The sequence below is a fragment of the Etheostoma cragini genome, chromosome 4 (genome assembly GCF_013103735.1).
Source record: "Etheostoma cragini isolate CJK2018 chromosome 4, CSU_Ecrag_1.0, whole genome shotgun sequence".
Taxonomy (NCBI): Eukaryota; Metazoa; Chordata; class Actinopteri; order Perciformes; family Percidae; genus Etheostoma; species Etheostoma cragini.
This window is the reverse complement of record NC_048410.1, coordinates 25,745,861-25,764,553: the sequence shown is the minus strand read 5'-3', so window position 1 is coordinate 25,764,553 and position 18,693 is coordinate 25,745,861. Positions and strand designations below refer to the sequence as shown.

General features: G+C 41.3%; 1 long non-coding RNA gene across 1 annotated transcript; it reads right to left on the bottom strand.

The window, feature by feature from the left end:
* Window positions 1-4,908: 4,908 nt before the first annotated feature.
* Window positions 4,909-17,880, bottom strand: LOC117943206. Its single transcript, XR_004656319.1, has 3 exons — window positions 17,869-17,880; window positions 13,235-13,244; window positions 4,909-5,114 (listed from the first exon to the last, which is right to left on the bottom strand). It is a non-coding gene; the product is annotated as an uncharacterized LOC117943206 (long non-coding RNA).
* Window positions 17,881-18,693: the final 813 nt, after the last annotated feature.

Genomic DNA, 18,693 nt, shown 5'->3' with positions numbered 1-18,693 from the left:
TTTATAATTTCCATAGCAGGTGTTTCACTCAATCAAAGAGGGAGTTCCAGTTTCCACAGACCCCAGACTCATTCTGGAATTACATGCAGCCTTAGAAAGACACAAGCTCAGCACTAGTATTCTGGAGCATAAAAATCCTAACTCACAACCATGATTGATATTCATTTTTATTCCAAAATATATGTGATTGCTTCAGAATGAGGTTGAAACAGTTATCCAGCTGCAGAGAACCTTGTATGCAGAATGACCAGAGGTTTCTGCATCGATGATCGTCAATCCTCCATGTCAGGAGAGGGTCTTCAGTGCAGGTCAGAGGCTGCCACATGTAATCAGGAGAGATCAGAAAGTCTCCAGGGGAACAGGAGGGACTCTTACCAATCCCAGATGGGATCCTTCCCGCCCTCTCTGCGGCACGTGGACTTCAGGCATTACCTCAGCCATGAGTTAACAAACATACTGCAACACTCTACAAGGCCTCAAAAGCAAACTGTAGACATGTATAAAATATTCATGTCCTGGCTGACACTTCTGACCCCAAATGTAAATTGACTGTATTTATATAGTGTTTTAACATAGTACAGGAACCATTCACCATATACACACTGTGGCCGAGGGTGTCATACCAAGGTGCCACCTGCTCATCAGATAAACATTCATGTTCAGAGATGGGAAGTAACAAAGTATTTGTACTTCGTTACTTACTGTACTCAAGAACATTTTTCAGATATTTTTACTTTACTTTACTATTTATTTTTGTGTTGACTTTTTACTTTTATTCCTTACATTTTAACACAAATATTGGTACTTTCTAATCCTCACATTTTTCAAAATTGACTCCTTACTTTAGTTTTGTACAAAAGGTTGTCATGTCGGAGAATGGCATGGACACGCGCCTCATACTGCGCGCGCCACACAGAGAGAAAAGAAAAACTATGGAGCTCCCCTGGGGTCAGCTGATAAAAGGAATCATAACTCCATGCTCAAGGATTTATGAACAAATGCAAAATAGGAAAGATATTCTTAATATGTTCTTACCTTAATTATAACTTTTTCTCCTCCCAGTTGTATTACAGCACTTACTGTTAAAGCATAAGTTTGGAGACACTAACTTACTTAATCATTAAATTAACAGATATTTTTGTGTCGGTGTTGTAGTTTATATGCTGTATGTCTAAGCCCCGCCGGCTGCTGCTAGAGCCCAATCTTATTTCTCCTTGAAGGAGGACCGCTCGTTTTGATAAAAAATTATTTGTAGCTCATTGTTAACCTTACTACGGTAGGAAAAATTCGTCATTTGCAATATAATGTAATTTTGCTATAGAGTAATTGGTCCCAGAAGTTTGAATATGTGAATATCTTTCCTACTTTACTCATGTTTATCAAGATTATGAATCCGTGCGCACAGTTTGTTAAACCGACAGCGCGGATTGTGAAACTGTGCGCACGGTTTTTAGTTTTTTAGCACGGAATTTTATTTGTTTCTCAACTGACCACAGTCAGTGTGTGTGTGTGTGTGTGTGTGTGTGTGTGTGTCCTTGAGAACTGTATATGAGAGTTGCACAACTGTGTTATGTTTCAATTCATTTAAGCCTGTTGTTGTATTGGTCCATAGTTCTGGCACATTTAAATTAAGTTAGCTAGTGATTTTGTTGTTTGTGTTTTTAACCTTTTATCTAGGTTACACCTGGCTGTTTTTTTGATATCATGGCGATTGTTGAATGCCCTTGCTTACATTTGTATTTTAGGTGCATTATTTACATGCTACAGTTACACAGCATTAAGATAATGGAATAGTGGGTTTATTGTTATTATTTGCTAGCATATATGATTTCTATATCCATTGTGTATAGCAGCCTTTACAATGTTATTTATTTGCAGAAACACACACACACACACACACACACACACAACCATAGCTACCCACGCCCGTGTTTGTACTGACGTGATGGATTTAATAAAGCATCAACAGAGAGAAGTTGTCTCTGTCCGTGTTTTAATGGACACACGTGGGGCCCATGTTGGAAACCAGAATCAGCTTTAAATACAGTCCTAACTAGTCCTAACTAACAAGTTTCAAATCATTTCACTTGAGTTACCATTATTATTGTTTGAGTCATCAATTCCAAATTCAATCTAATTGTCAATACAGTACGCTACTGTACATTGCACTTGATGAACCACTACAAGACAACTCAACAGATTTCCAATCATCCTCGGCCTTTTCTGAGAGAGACGTTTGAGATAGTAGGCCATGCATCAAGAATGACTCCTGGTTAATGTGCTGCGTAATTCTAAAATACAGGGAACTTCTTAATTAATGTCAGTTTAGTCATTCATATTTCATCCTTTTTCTTTCCAGAAGCCGTATTTGAGCACACACATATACATGTAGATTCCTTTAAATGTTAAGGGGAAGATTAAAAAAGAGAAACTGTATCTGTGAATTCTCACAGAATCACAACTGAATTCACATCTTCATATCATATCTTGCTGCTCAGCCAGAATCTAGTTATCCTTTAGTCCCAGTCTCTGTCACAATAATCATATATGTAATGTTTTAGGCCTATCCATTTAAAATGTAGCCAATGGCATATAAAGAGTTTTTTTTTTTGATGTCCACAGAAGTTTCTCATCTTGCACTCTAAAAAATTGTTGCCATTGACAAGGCTACTTTTACTTTTATACTGAACTAGTAAATTTGCAAGCCTGTATTTTGTTACTTTTACTTGAGTAAAGACGTTAAATCAGTACTATTACTTTTACCAGAGTATCTGTATTTCTACTTCAGTACAGGAAGTCAGTACTTTTGCCATCTCTGCTCATGGTGCAGCATCGGGAGCATGTGGGGTTTGGTGTCTTGTCCAAGGGGCATGGGACTGCAAGGCCAGGGATTGAACCACCAACCATCCCAATGTTGGACAGCCACCCTACCACCTGAGCTGCAGCCCCTAAAGTAGCTTGCAGTGACATCATTCACTCTAAAATGAAAATCTAATGATAACTATATATTTAAATTATTGGTAAGGTGAGTGGTTTATTTGAACATGTTGTTATGCAAAGTGTTGGTGAGTAACGGAATACATGTTACGTATTCAGAATACTAATTATGAGTAACTGTATTCCATTACAGTTACAATTTAAATAGGTGGTATTTGGAATACATGACAATACTTCTCTGTTTCACAAGTTTATTGACTCTCTAAATAAATTAAGGCAACTCCATGCATTTCCCAGAAGTTTAGTGTCCACAGTCAGGAACTAATAAAGGAAAGAACCATAAACATGTAATCACTTTTACAAAAAGCTCCTGTAAAACACTGTTGATATCATCCACCATATTAATGCATAAAAACACAACAAACAAAATTAATCTTACCGCTTGTACATAACTTGTATATAACATACTGTAATATGGCCCACAAGAAACTCCATCATGTTTTTTTTTACCTTGCTGTCAAGTACATATACATACACTCATTATACACTTGGCCCTGAAATGCATAAGACAAAAATAAATATACTTTAGTTTCCAGATTTATGACATGTTTCGCAATATTAAAATGTGTAAGCGAAACAATTATCGCTTATCACTGTGGAGACATTAATTCTCCTCCACTTGCCCTCAAAATTGAAAACAAATGTCCTGCCAGCTACACTCACAAACCATGTCCTCACTGTGTTAACACACAAACTGACAGACATTTTCTGCACTCATTTTACGAGAATTTATTCAACTAATCTGGCAGTGCTACAAGAGCCATGGTGCAAGTTATGTTTTACATAAGCTAAAGGAAAACAAATGGCTCCTGTTAGAACAATTTAAAGTCCTTAAAGGACGTTTTTCCTCGCCCTTGCTTAGGGGAATTACTGGAATTTTTGGGTCAGTGTAAATTATAGTGTGTGGTCTGGACCTGCTCTATCTGTAAAGTGTCCCGAGATAACTCTTGTAATGAATAAAATTGAATTGAATAATTTCTTCTCTAACTGGGACGTTTTGGGACTGACTGTTTTTTTTATTTTTTTATTTATTCATTCAGGACAATGCACATTGATTTGATTGTTGTGGATGACGTACACACGGAGATACACTGGTAAGAGACAATGAGGTGTAACCATGTATCAGCTCATTTAAATATCTCACATTACTGCATTGTGTCAATAGTTTACTTCATTTAATATTGTATGAGGAGTTTTCTTTAGCGGGGTGTAAATGTTCCACCAGAACATTTACCAGAGCCACTGTCTCTGCGTCTGGAGCCTAGCCCTACCTGTCAAGTTTTTTTAGGCTTGAATCCTAAAACAGACAGTTAGAAAACTTTGAACAGTTTATTCCAAAAAAAGAAAGCAACTCCTCTCAGGGAACAGAGCCGGCAGTAGGTACAGGCAGGGATGACGAGGCAACTAGGACAGGTGTGGAAGCTGAAGTGTGGTGTCAGCAGGCAGGTCCAGAAAACACAGAAAAAAAACAAAACAGGAGGTACATTCAGAGCAAAAAAAGACAGGATTAAAGCAGGCAAGGAAAAAACAGAGGTTCTCAAATATCCAGGCACCAAAACTAGCTGGATGTGGTATCACCTACGGCACCGAAGCTCAAGATGAACCCAGGAGCGGCCGGCCTTCAGCATTGTGAGAGAGGGAAAAGAAAAAGAAGCCTCCAGAAAAACCCAGCCTGTCACTTCCCCCACTTGTAGCTTCGGGACACCACCCAAGACCATTGGGATTGGTTTAAAGTAGTGCTGTCAAACGATTAAAATATTTACTCGCAATTAATTGCGGGGAAGAATGTGCTTGGTCATCGGGTGGTATTTCAGACTGGACATGCTGCGATGATAGCTCAGTTCACAACGACCAAACACACAGATCACTTTGGTCTGTTCAATGGAACAACAACAGATAATAAAAAACACATTACATTTATATCTGCATTGATGTTAAAACCTAGAGACTTCACAAACCTGGAAACATGTAATTTATTGATATGTATTTGTGTCAAAATGACTAGACACCTTTTCCTATTCTATTTTGCCTCGAAATGCTTCGAGACAGTGTGTAAGCTCTATCCTGTTAACATGGGAACCAAAATAAAAACGGACACGCCACGCAGCTGACATGCTCTCGCAACTCATCCAATGTGTAGCCGGCCTTGTTCTACAGTGCTGTGGATATAGAGCTGGCAATGCATGACATAAACAACGTTAGTTGATACTGATCATATGTTAAAGTGTCTCACAAGTCAACTGGAACTCCCTGTCTCCCAGTTACTGTCCTCCAGACAATATAAACTAATTGACAAATATAAATAAGTAAACAAGTAAGCATAAAGGACAGTGAGCACACTTTTCACGAAGGTTTAACACTAAAGTTCTCAATCTAGAAATCAGGTTTTGGCAACACATACAAAGTAAAGAATGCATCTTAATGCATTAACTTCTAACAGAATATTTCTGTCTCTAAGCTAAGGAAACATTCAGTTGTAGTTTGGGGATTTCTCTTCTAACGATAATAATGTTTAGCTGAGAGAAGTTTTATTTGATTTAGTTGTACAACATCCAACATTCTCTCAGCTTTTTGTCTATTTTTTCAGATACAAACACAGTAAGATCAGTTGTGAGTTAAGAGAAAGGTTTCCGTGCTAAACAACATGAGAGCATCAGTAAGCTAAACTACTTGAAAAGTATGTTGGCAATTAACAAGGTTCAGTTCAGTTGGCCAATTTATGACTTTTCATGCTGTCACCTCACAATCACAAATTAATTATCTTATCATGACATGAAAATTGATTTGCCTTTTTGAAAGACAAGTGAAACGTGCCAAAAGCTAAAGTCACTCAAGTGGAAGTGACAGTAGAAGAAGAATTAATGAGAGACGCATCTAAAGATGAGATAAAAGACAAATCTAAGACAAATGAGCTTCTGTAATAATATCAAATTATCCTGCACTTCTTTACTAGTTGCCAAATCTGATCTGTTTGAATACGAAGACAAATTTCTATAAGCGGATTAGTCTTGGTCCCAAGATCGATCTCTCTATTTTTTAAGGTATACCATTGCTCCTATCCCAGAATGTATATATATAACTGTTATTAATTCATTGAGGACCAATTGCAATATCTCATTTCCAATGATGCCCTGATTACATGCCATATAAAATTAAAATACATACTAATAAAATTACAGAACTTAGTAAATAATATATAATAAACAGTTGCAATACATAGTACATGCATTAAACAATTACAGACGGTTATGATGTGAGCACAGGTGGGTCAACCTGCAAGGCATTTCGCCCTGACGCACCTCTGACGGTTGTCTGTTGCTGGGCGTCAGCCGGGAGCCATCTTTCAATGATGTTTCACTCCTTTCTCAAGGTGGTGGAGCAGCGGCGGGGGCGTCTCCCTACCGCCCCCTGCAGCCAGCACTAAGATCCTTGCTTTCCCCATCCGTTCTCTTTTCTTCTGAGCCACAATCTCCCTTGTTCTGCCTCTTTGGCCAGGTCATTAAGGGCCTTCCTGGGAGCTGTGATCCCAAGAGACTCCAGGAGCCGCTGGGTGGATGTTCCAGTGTAGCCTCTGCACCCAACTTCCGCTGGATAAGTGAACGCCATCCACCCGCTTGTGCGCACACAGCTGCCAGCTCTGTTTACTTTTCCTTCTTCTGCCACCCTTTCCTCTTCCCATGGAATGGTCAGTTCGACCATAATGACCGTCCTAGTAGTAGTGGACCAGAGCACAATATCTGGCCACAGGGAGGTTGTGGTAATCTCTTGGGGAAACTTGAAATGGCGGTCAAGGTCAGCTCTCGGATTCCATTTGCCTCCGTTTGATAGGACAACAATTTCCCCGTTGCTCTTTTCCTAATCCCAACCGTCCCATTGTTGTCAAGCATCCCCCAGAGACCGCAGATCGTGTCCCGGCGTGTTACGTGTGTTTCCCCTTTATTCGTTTCCTAAACCCAACCTCTGTATAGATGCTTCTCATTATGTGCTGATTGAAATACATGACATTAAAATTCTTGCTCACCACCATGAAAAAAACAACATAAACAAGTCCAGGTACACAAAACAATTTATAAAAAACAAAGTGATCATTTTACAAACTGCCATGAGACCGTGTTGGATAGGAGGTATCACAGGTAAAACCATCAATAGCGGAATTTTCTAACCATCGAATGAGAAGGAGTTGTTGTCGTTCCGGACTCTTTTCCTGATTAAGAGGTTGCAGGACTTAGCTGGTTTAACTTTTAACTGAGCCCATGTTAGCAGCTCTTCAAACCTTTTTAAAATTCTGGTGGTGCATGCTGCTGTCTGGAGGAGGGGGGTGACATCATACATATAACTCAGTATGGAAGGCAGTCGCTGACCTGACTGAGATCTGTCTTCCACCAGCTAGGATGATCTCAAACGCTGCTGTGAAAAGAATGGGAGAGATGGAGCAACCCATTGCTATTCCTTTCTCTAGCCAATTCCATCCAGTTGAGATAGCCGGGGTTATGCAGCAGACTTGGAAGTTGTTGAAGTATTGCTATAAGGCTCTGGATTCACGATGGTATGTGGAAGAACTTAAAAGTGAGGAGTTGGTGGGAAACAGATACATAGGCATTTGTAAGATCCAACCAAACTACGCGGAGATCTGATTTGCCGAGCTTGGCTGCTTGGAATTGCACCCCGATCATGGCTGAGTCCTTGACTCTGCTTTCTGGCAGCTGGTGTTGATGTAACTATCAGCCAGGAGGTAGTTTGTCATAGGTTTTGCCACCACCAGGGAGAATAGCTTCCCTTCCACATTGAGCAGGGCAAAGCCTCTAAATTGGTTGAAGTTGTTAGAGTCTTTCTCTTTTGCGATGAAGGTGCTAAGTGCCCTGCTCCACTCTGGTGGGATGAATAGGGTTTTCCAGGCAACGCCCATCATCTTCGATGAAGAAACAGATCTGTGCAAAGATATCAGACAAGCAAGTTCAGAAATGGCATTAGACGGTACGATATGCTCCTATAACAGGCACAATCTTCCACAATCTTCATTGTTAGTTACATCCAGTTAATCATACCACTTCAGAGTAGATTGATTCAGAGCTAATAACAGCAACAGAAAAACATGTCTTAATGAAGATGGCCAAACCTTCTCCTTTTTTAGGCTTACATCTATCAGACCTGAAAATGTTATGTGTAAAGGAGCCAGACCAGCACCGTAGTGATAAGTCCTGCAAAGCAATGCAATATTTGGTATGATACCACAAAACCAAAAGTTGTGGTAATGTTCTATGTCTGTAATAAAATATTGAATTGAATAAAGAATGCTGAAATCATCCCCCAATTACATTTTTAATGAAACGAATTTGAACTAGACGTTAAGTTGGTATTAGTGGTTGATAAATGAAAGAAAAGTACACACATACTTCGCATGATATTCTAAAATACTTACCCACTTTGTCAAATATATTATATTAAACTGTAGTTCCCCTTAGATCAACTTTAATAGTTGATGTTGAAATTGGTTGGTTTAGAAAATCTGGAAAACTTAAAGTAAATTTGTGTAGAAGTCTGTTGACATAAGTGATACAAGATCTTATTGGACTCCTTTATATAGCAAATTTCATTTTCTTCAATCATGGCGGAGGTTTAGCCTCCCTCAAACAGATCCATTTGTTTTTTATTAAATCAGCTATTGGCTTTGTACACAAAATAGGATTTGCATGTTACTAGCTGTTTCCTTTTCTTATTTAACACCAATGGGTGTGAGGACTCTTTTGCCAACATACATCTCTGAATTTCAGAATTAGTTCATAAATAATCATGTTTTATCATGAACAGTATTAAGCAAGAGAGAGCAGAACAATAATTGCAGCTACCTTTTCTTTAAGACAAGTCACAAAATATCATCCCCACACCACAAATATTTGTGTAATTGTAAAACTTTTGTACCACTCTGAGGCTTTGAAGAAGTAGTACCAGAAGCCGTTGTCTGCAAGTTGTATTACCTGATGTGTGTAACATCACCCACTGACCTCAATGACAAACACAATAAAGCATTTTACTAACAGAGATTTTGATTGAAATGTGATTATATCCCCATTCATCACTCATGTGAAAGGTTTATTCAAGGGGAGGATACGTCTTATTCATTGGATGTGATTCATAACGACAGACAATATGCATTCAGCTCAAGAATGATAGTGCTTGTGTGAAGCAAATGGCCCATGGCAAAGTTCAAACACTGACACTGGAATTGAATGTGTCATAAATCTCTAAGACGACGTATGTGGTGACATTGTATCCACATTTCACACTCAGGACTACAGTGCTGCAAAATAGCTGGTTATCATTCACCCTGTAAAGCAATTAACTCATTATTGGCTGTGTTTACAGAAGCTTTGGTGTGAAGGAATTCCCCTGGAAATGGTGATTACGGCCTGATCTGGAAATCATTTGAAGAGGAACCAACACTACAGTTCAGTTGTCTTACAATGTGATTTGTCTTAGCCATGTTGCCCATTTGTGATTTTAGCAACAACATTTCATACGTGGCTTCAGCCTGCATAATGTCCCACAGGGAGAGCAGTACAAACACAGCAATTACAACTGTTGTAGAGAATCAACATTACAGACCATAGTCCCCAGTGCCAGAGGTTACTGTGTTCCCAGGCTTCATTTTTCCTAAACCGTTGCTAAACTAAGCTGTAAAACATTTGGTCACAAAGATTTTAACTTAAAAACAACCAATAGTGTCTTGTGAAATTTCCCTTTGTGTGCTTTGTCTTATTACCCTTAATCCTGCAAAGCTTGTGAAAACAATGTTCCGTGAAGGTGCTTTATGGTGGCAAACCTCTTTTTGTTACTTCCTGAAATCATCAAATCGCATAACCACATTTGACCGGTTTAATGTAATCAAGCACCGTGGTGAATAACTGCATATCTGCAATTGTTTTATGAACAGCAATCTGTGGAGTTCTTCTTGACAGATCCAAGACTTTTAGTGTCTGAGAGAAGAAGAGAAGACAAGTTTATGAATCAAGACGGTCGAACAAAGCAGAGTCAAATGTCATTGCAGGACGAGTATTGTTATACAGCAAGCATCTTGCTGCATGTTATTTTCCTGGTGGGTGGTCCCCGCTCTGCTAGCTGTGGAAACTGAATTAGCGGCCAGCCAACTTTGCCTCCGATCTGGAAACATTCTTTACCTTCCAGAAATGAGCCTAATATAGAGCTGTAATAAAACACCTCCAGCCTCTGGCGTGTTGTTTTACCAAATAACATCTAACTGGCCATTACTCCACATTAAGGCTAATGGCCACACTAATTAGGATAATTCCATAAAAGGCTCTGTGTTTAGACCAAGCTGTGGACAAGCATTAACTTAATGACAAGACTGACCAATCTAAAACGCTGCCAGTGTGCCCTTTTTCAAGCAGGCTATTAGTCTGCAGTGTTGAAAAGCTCTCTCTCCGTGGTATTGCCTGCAATTGATCTGGTTATGAGGTCATTTTACACTTCATTTCTCTTCATAATGTAACAGGCGATTAAATTGGTTTCAAGCGATAATGATGTTAGGGTAAACAGTGGGAATATTTAATGTCAGGATCCTGCTGAAGTGATAAGACCATGACAACTGTTACTCCACTCAGTCAGAGCTCTTTAAAGCTGCACTAGTCAATATTTTACAATTAATATGTGCAATGTGCAATGTGAAAGTGGGTCACTTGTAGTGATGAGAGAGAATCCATTTATGCAATTCCCCTTGCCTTAAAAGAGATTTTAAGCTTCTTTCAGCTCATCCGGTGGTTTAACAACCTGCAATTTTACTGTTTGGGTTCAGTCTGCCTGCTCTCGTCAACTTTGTTCCTAACAGCAGCAGCCAGAGGAAACCCACTGTCCTCTACCTGCTCACGGCTGATAATAAATAAAAGAATAAATGTTACTACATGTGTGCTGGATTTGTAAATAGGCAACTGTGTGCTACCCTGTTAGCCGCAACATTGTATTGCATATGGACTGTCATCCCCTCAAAAGCAGCCGTATAGGTCATTTGTGCAAGTAAATGTAAATGTGCTGTAGCGCTTTTCCAGTCTTAACAACAGCTCAAAGCACTTTTACATCTACAGGAAACATTTACCCACATTCATACACTGTGGCTAGGGGTTCCGTACAAGGTGCCACCTGCTCATCAGATAAACATTCACACTCCAAAGCGCAGCACCGGGGGCAACTCGGGGTTCAGTGTCTTGCCCAAAGACACTTTGACAATGACTGCAGGGGCGGGGATTGAACCACCAACCTTCCAATTGGCAGGCAACCACTCTACCACTGAGCCACAGCCGCCCAAGGGGTTTATTACGACTCATACTTACGGTGGCGTCTTGGAGTGAGTGTAGTAGTTATGACCGGAGCAAAAGAAGAAGTCTGTGGAAGTAGTATAAAGAGCACCAAAGTCTGCTTTGGCAGGAGGCTGGGTTGGACGTGTTGTACATGTGCGCCCAAAAACAGGACCTTTACCTCGGACAACAATCTTCATTTTCAATTTCCTTGCGGGAGTCAACCCAAAAGGATTAATAAAGAGAAGTCTAATTCTAAGTCATGTCCTCTGTGAAACCAAAAGTCAACGTTGACTTATTAGCTATTATTATTTATTTATTTATTATGTAAATTAACTTACATAATGTACTGAACTTACGTCCAAACGTAAGTTCCAAACTCATTGTTTTGGATCTAAACCATGATCTTTTTTTTCAAGCTTTGTTTCAAGTCACCAATCATGTAAAACTGCATCTGTCGCTGGTGCTCTCCAATGGTCATTGTTCTGTCACTGAGGAAGTGTTGACCCCATAGTAAATCGTTCTTTGACTAATTTAATTCAATTAAAATAGACCAGAACGTCATGTAGACGCGCCAACATTTTTGTTGTCATTAGTTTGAATTCCTTAGGGGGGGGGGCAGAAACTACGCACTCTAGCTTTAACTATTACTTTGTATTGTCATGATTGAGAGAAATTATCCAACACCATGAGACTAATGATCCTGTCCCTTAACATCTTCATCAGCAGCTCAGAGTCAGGGGTATCCCTAAATGATTCCACTCTGCCAGAAATCCTCTCGAACGATGTTGAGTGTCACTAAACAAAATCCTGAGGACATGTCTTGTCCGACTGTAACAGAAGAAAGTAATTGACTGCAGTGGAGTGAAGAATGCTTTTAAAGTTATTTTCCCCTCTTTCATCCAGTTCCCATGCAAAGTCTTTGAAATCTTTTTATTAATCAAGACGAATTTCTCTGGATGTATTGAAACACACTGCTTCTCCCAAATGTTTAGAGCAGTTTAACGCTGCAATTTTTGTTATTTTCATAAATGAGGCGGCATGGCCATATAAAGAGCCAGCATGCCGTGTTAATTGTATTCTTGTGGGTACCGCTGATTGCCATTCTGCGTTGCTGCTGATTAACACCGGCTCTGGAACGGCCGATGTTGTCCCAGGTGCTCTGTGTTTGGGGAGAAAACGCTTCCAACATGAAATACTTCACAGAGGAAGTCTCTCCCAGGGCCAAGGCTACGCGGCCAGACCACATTGAACCACTTTCTGTGTGCTTTTACTTCCTCTGCCTTGTGTTGTTAAATGTTAGGATTTATTTAGCAGTGATCACAGCGAGCAGCAAGCTGGGCTGAAGTCACAAAATGAATTTGCAGGCTTATTCAGAGCTGAAATCACCAGGCAAGTCAGAACAATTAGTATTGTTTTCTTTAGCAGCACATCCAGGGCTAGGCGAGGCAAAGTCTGCTCCAGACATTTGTTTGGATCACTGCTGCGTACCTTTCAACATGCAAGATTAACCTGAATTGTTGTCATCTGAGTAAATGGAAATTGGCGGATTAGTGCCATGTTGTTTAGACTGGAAGTGTCATATGCAATAGACACAACAGTTGCTGCAGAGTAACAGATCCATGAGAATAATGTGGCATTTCCACATTTTGCTAAGATTAATGCTTTAAGCGAATCCTTTGAATGAATCTTTAACAGTTCTTTGAATCACTGTGTCCCCGCCTGCATCCTCTTCAACATGTTCCAACAGGCCTAATAATCTAAATGTTGTTATTTCTAACTGGACTCTTGAATGGTGGCCTCAGCCCACAGCACCCAATTGTGTGTGTGTGTGTGTGTGTGTGTGTGTTCAGTAAGCAGTGTGGCGCAGCCCTTGCAGGTCAAGGAGCTCCTAAACAGAGTTGATTAACGCAATTGGAGTGTTCAAGAACAGAGCAGCTGCTTTGATTCTGCCTGATTGCTGTTTGAAGGAAATGGCCGAGAGAGGCACTGTTCTGTCAGGAACTGTTTGGCAGACTCCAGATGCCCCGCCCCTCTCCTACTCTCTCTCCCCCCCCCCCACCCCCCCCACACACACACACAAACACACACATAGGCACACATACACACGCACACTACTTGCAGACCTCCCACTTGCATATTTTCACTTTTATTCCTCGGCCTGCTCATTTCCACTGCTGCCATCTCAATATTAGCAGTGTGTCAAACTAACCATGAAATAATGAGAGTAATGCTTCTGACATTAGCAATGTGACTCATGCTGGCTCCAAGCACTCAGCAACCGAAATGGCACCCAGAAACATGAACACACGGTGGGGGCTTTTGGAGCCAAGATGTACTGTACTGTTAGGATGAAACCAAACTGTTTCCGTTTCAGATGGGAAAGGGATGCAAACATTTGGACGCTTGGCTCGGGTGTCTGGCAGTGACTGCTCGCTTGTCAGCGTGTAAATGACAGGCTTTGTGTTCTCATACGCTCCCTGAGCGATGAGCCGTCCGCGCCGAGCTACAGCACAACCAGCTGCCTGCAGCCAGAGCAGCTGGAATGAATACAGTGATGGCTGCGTTTTCTGCCCGGGACCGGCTGATCTGTGTGCCAGCAAGGTTGAGTGATATCAGTCAGGGACTAGGGATAATTAAAATGATCACCTTCCACGTGTGCAGGGTCTCTGCTCACCGGAAAGCCTGTTTTTCTGCTTTCTTGCTGGCGCTAATTCTGAGGTGATGAATGCTATGTCCCCGATAAGCCTTTTCAAAAGAAATTATCCAAGGAGAAAATGAACTGAAGGTGAAATGAATCAGATTTGGCACATGAATCCATATCCTGTGATGATTTAGTCACACAAAACTCCTGCCTGGCTGTTTTAGCAAACTGCTGCAGCCTAGCAGGATAGCAGTGTAGCCCTGCAGCCCCAGAACTGTATGTACTTTGTTCTGGCAGTCACTGACTGAGTTGAAACATTATTTCTCTTCCCATGCCAGGTCCACAGTAATGACTGTACATACATGCTGCTGTTTCCTTTACCTCCCCCGCTGCTGCTGAAACATGAATGACTCAAAAGCAGTTCAGGACATATTTCACAAAACTGTCTTCTCCTCTCAGAACCACTCAATCAAATGTCATTCCCGTAGCAGGGTAACATGTGGGAAGGCAAATGCAGTGTTATTGTGTCATTTTGCCCACTTATATTTGGAAATGACCTTCCCACCATTTAGTTAAGAAACATTTAAGAAAATATCAGGGGTGGAAACAGATTTTCTGCCACAAAACTGACAAAAACACTTACAACAATAGCAAAATGTCTAGTTTTTTTAAGAGTCAAATAAGAAACGCCTTCTTGTTCGTATACATTTTTTGTGAAAGGAAAAATACATTAAGAAGGACTACCATTAATAGCTCTTTCTACTTATTCACTTCTGCAACGCCTCCTCTTACACTGGACCGTTGTCAGCCCATTGTCAGCGACAGAAGGTATTGTTAGGTTAAATATGTATTTCTCTGCATGCATAAATACATGTCAGGCTCACAGGACTTTCCTCCAATTTACATCATTAGGCCTGAAATTAATGCTTCCTTCAGTCATAGTGGGAACACGATCTAGCAGCAAAAATGCAATTGTCATGCCCAGAATGAGAAAACGTCAGGCACGTTGATGTCTAGTCACTGGTCGCTGACAGGATATTCAACTTGATAGAATTGTATGTTTTTGTGGATATTCTTTCCAACTTACATCTTTCATGGCCTATTTTGACTGAAAAGTTGTGCTTAAAAAACAATCAATACGTTTGGACTGCAGGGCCTCCATTGGGGGCGGACCAGAGGTAAATGGGCACAAGTCTGGGAAAGGGTTGGGTGGTGGGGGTAGGTTGGTGGGTGGGTGGTTGGCTGTAGAGAGGATGGGGGGGGAGCAACATCTGAGAGCAATCGCATTGTGTGACAAAAGGCAGACATAACAGTGAGGCCGACACTTGTTACCAGCACATAAACACTTGCCTCAGTGAGATAGCGGGAGAGGACTCCAACGGTGGAGGGCCTGTGTCCATCTGTCATTTATCAACTGCTAATTAACTGTTAATTTGCCAACCTTTAGGTTCAAGCATGCAGCCAATTCATCACGCTGAACAAACAGCGTGTCCTGCCGCTCCAGAGGGGTGGTCCATCAGACGGTGTGGCCGAGCCCGGCACTGGCGGCATGAATCATCTGCTTCCTTTGTTCGGCTGGGACCTTTCCAAAGATGGAGGTGAGCCTTGTAACAGGAAGCTGTAAAGACCAATATTCTTGTGTTGTGTTGATTATTGTTACTCAGCACGTTTAGAGTGCCAAGCACATATCATAACATGGAGTTAGACTGATAGATCACTTTGCTGATATATTGCAGCGTCAAGCTTATACAGTTGATGCAGAATGGATTATTCATGTTTGTTTCAGTTTGTGTTTCAATCCCAAGTGCACTTTTGGCCATTTATTGAGATCTGGATAAACTATTAATGGCCTTGCACATTATTTTATGCATATTTCACCAAAGTCAGCCTGACCATACAGTATTTGAGATGATGAAACAAGGCCTGTAGTCTTGCTTGCCGCAGACAATGAACACTTGTGCTTACAGTGGTACTGTACATGGTAATATGCAAACACAGTCATCATGCTCATATTTACTTTGATTTATTACACAGCTTTGTTGAACACTCAGTCCTGATTGGTTAATCACAGCATTCTATGGTGTGCATTTGGGATTAACAGACCATTGCTGTGGATGCAGGTCTGATCATGGACTCTGGAGGACCATTTTTAAAACCAATGGAATCCTTTTATTTTGTGCCACATTATAGATTTATTTAGTAAGTGTAATAAGCAGGATCATGTAGAGTGACTTAAGGAATCACTCTGTCTGGGCTTTTTTCACAATAATGACCTGCTCCATTATCCCTTACTGACGTCCCTAATCTGAACATACAATCTTGCAGAGTGGTGCTTAGAGAAGAACCTGCTGCTTAAGGTCAGCATTACTAAAGCGCTGATTGTTGATTTTAGACACACCCCTCGGGAGTCAGCATCACAGAGCACCTGACGTGTCTCCACCCTGGTCAAGAAAGCTCAGAAACAACTGGATTTTTTGTTAACTTTGTTCCGAGGAGTAAAAGAAAGCATTCTGACTGTAAACATTACAAATATACTTGGTTTGGGCTCGGCCCGGGACGAGAGGGCTCTGCAGCAGGTGATTAAAACTGCCCAGAGCATTATCGGTACCCATCCAGCGAGCATCAGTGATATCGTTGAGGTTGAGGTTGCCTTGTGCAGAGCCCAAAGAAAACTAAAAGAAAATACCCACCCGGCAACGGTCTGGTCACTTTGCTAATTCTGGCACGTCACGCAGAAGTAAACTACAGAGCAGCTTCCTAACTCCGAATGTGAGACTCCTCAACTCTACCTCCACACTACATCACACAATGACTATTTTCTTCGGCAGGATGAACTGCCTTTTGTTGTACACCCTATAAATTAACCTTGGACACATAAAGACACTGTTTAACCAGGACAATATATCAGTTATTGACAATTTCAGTCTAATAACATCCATATTGGCCTTCAAATACCCTTAACAGTAAAAGACAAATCACTGTGCATGGTGGCAAAGACAACACACATTTAGCACTTAAAAGTAAAAATGATAAGTGATGAAAAATGTCTCTGACTCTAGAGCCAAGTTGTTAAGTTATTTCCGGTGAGAAGCTGTCAACGTGGGTGTGTGTGTGTATATATGTGTGTGTGCGTGATGACAGCAGTGGCTGTTAGCAGATGGAAGTATCTACCACACTGAGGTGACAGCACATGCCAGAGCGGCGGAGGAAATACCCCCATAAAGCATCACTGTTGACAGCTTCGGCTTGGTCTGCCTGACACCCGACATGAAACTCTGCGTCTGGCCGGGTCACGTCTGCTAACACACTCACATACAGACATACAAACACACAAGCACGCACACACACACACACACACACACACACACACACACACACACACACACACACACACACACACACACACACACACACAGATCAAACCACTCCAGTGACGTGAGAGTAAATAGCCGGGGCAACTCAACAGGTCACCTCTTTACCAGCTAAGTACAAGGGTCCAGCCTTCAGTCTCAACAGGGAGGTTGGTGTTAGCTGCAGCACATACATCAAACTTGACAGCACGCCAAAAGTAACATCCTCATTTTCTCCACTGACAACAACAAGAGGGAGATTACACTCTTGCTTGTTGTGCAAACCGTGAATAATTCCAATAATGAAACCAATCTGTTGCTGTGCATGCTCCACTTAAGCACAATTACTCTGAAACAGAATGCGTGGGGCTAATCCATTTAAAATGAATCCCAAATTCTATGATAAATTTGAAGCTAACTTAAATAGAGCAGCCCAATTAGGTCTATTTGAAATCCTAACTTCCCGGGCTAATTACCTCTCGAGCAAACCGAGCGGTTTGATTTCAGTCACAGTTGTTATTAGGGGAAGGAATGCCCAGTGATAGCAAACCTAAAGCTCACAAACACACACACACGCACACGCACACACACACACACACACACACACACACACACACACACACACACACACACACACACACACACACACACACACACACACTCATCCAGAAATTACCCTCACTCAAGCGTACAAGCAAAGCCTGTGCCAAATGAGGTCGTTTTGCAGCAATTTCACTTCCTTCAGCAAATCTCTGAGGTACTTTTGAGAAAGGACGGACTGTTTACAAACAGGCTCTGATTGCATGTGTTAGTGTAAGAGGGAGAGGAGATGCACACCTGTCTCTCTCACACACACACACATGCACACACACGCTGACCTGAAACAATGTAGACGTTATTAAATTATTGGCTGGGTAAAAGTGGATGAAACGGCTGCTCATCCGCTCTGCCCAGGCTGTTTTCATGAACACATATAGCTATATGAGAGCAAAACAAAAGTGATGCAATTTAAGTGTTAGATAAGTAGAAGGTTGTGGGTCCTTGTTTGCTTCTGCCTTACATTGCTATTTGATGATTAACGTCTGCATAAGTAATTCATCCGTGTTACATTGAATATTTGTCAAATAGGGAAATTAAGCCTCTTCTTCCAATTTGGCTAACATATTTATATTAGGATTCAAGCGGCTGCTGAAATACTGCCCCAGTGATCTCTCCCTGCAGCTGCGTGCGCCAGAGCTTGGCCTGCTCAATCTAATGTGCTCGGATGCTGCCACCAGAGGATTTCCTTACACCACCTCCCAGCCGCTGCTCACTTGATCAGGTCCAGGTCTCAGTGCGCTCATTCATCCCGCAGCCCCCCCTAGCAGTCTTTTTGTGTGTGTATGTGTGTGTGTGT